The 819-nt window shown below is 29.5% G+C and overlaps 1 long non-coding RNA gene across 1 annotated transcript in view; it reads right to left on the bottom strand.

Moving 5' to 3' along the window:
• The window catches only part of LOC110264857, an 18,096-nt gene that overhangs the window by 537 nt on the left and 16,740 nt on the right, over positions 1 to 819 (bottom strand). The gene's annotated exons all lie outside the window — the stretch shown is intronic.

The following is an 819-nucleotide window of genomic DNA, read 5'->3' as shown; positions in this document are numbered from 1 at the left end:
CATAGACAATACATATCTTGATCTATCACATGCTAGTGGGTAATATTTATATTTTTAACTTCTGGGTAAAGTTTGCTATTGTGGATTTTATGGAAAAGTGTAAAAACATGCACAATTGTTCCAACCTCATTAGAGCTTAGATGATTAATTAAAAACAGGCTTATGATTTGGATTTGATGAGAGTAACTATGAAGACGTGTATTGCAAGTTAGTGTAGTGTTGGGACATATTATGTAGCTAATAAGTTTAAGTGTCCGAAACAATTAATAATAATTCACAAAGGCCCACATAGCAATATACAAAAATGAAAAATCAAAAGCTTCATCATCGATGAGTGTTTGCAATTTGTTAATGCCGTCTATCATGCATGCTTGCATGATCCTTATCACTAGCGTGCACTTAAGTCAATCATTTGCAGCTACCAACATGTTAAAGAGAGATAAAGTAATCACATTTTATCTTTCTTTCTTTTTTTTTTAAATTTAAAAATATGCTAATGATGTTAATTGTAGTTATCATGAAGACGGTTGGGTATTTATTTATGCTTGGACCTCATAAATAATATAATTGAAAAGACAATCTCCAAGATTCCCAAAGAGATGGAGAAGGAAGAGTAGAACCAAAGTGCTTCTAGATGTCAATAATTTGTTTCAAATTTTCTTTTCTTTTTTCTTTAAAGGCAAATATTAGTTATTTCTCTTGAAATTTGTCGAAATTCATCAACCGAATTTCCCTTGAATTGTTTGACTTATACTAAGATCCCTTAAATTAGACAATAACAAAAAAAATCCCTTGAATTAATTTTTTTTTTAAGTAATT

The sequence above is a fragment of the Arachis ipaensis genome, chromosome B07 (genome assembly GCF_000816755.2).
Source record: "Arachis ipaensis cultivar K30076 chromosome B07, Araip1.1, whole genome shotgun sequence".
Taxonomy (NCBI): Eukaryota; Viridiplantae; Streptophyta; class Magnoliopsida; order Fabales; family Fabaceae; genus Arachis; species Arachis ipaensis.
This window is presented reverse-complemented; position numbering and strand designations above follow the sequence as displayed.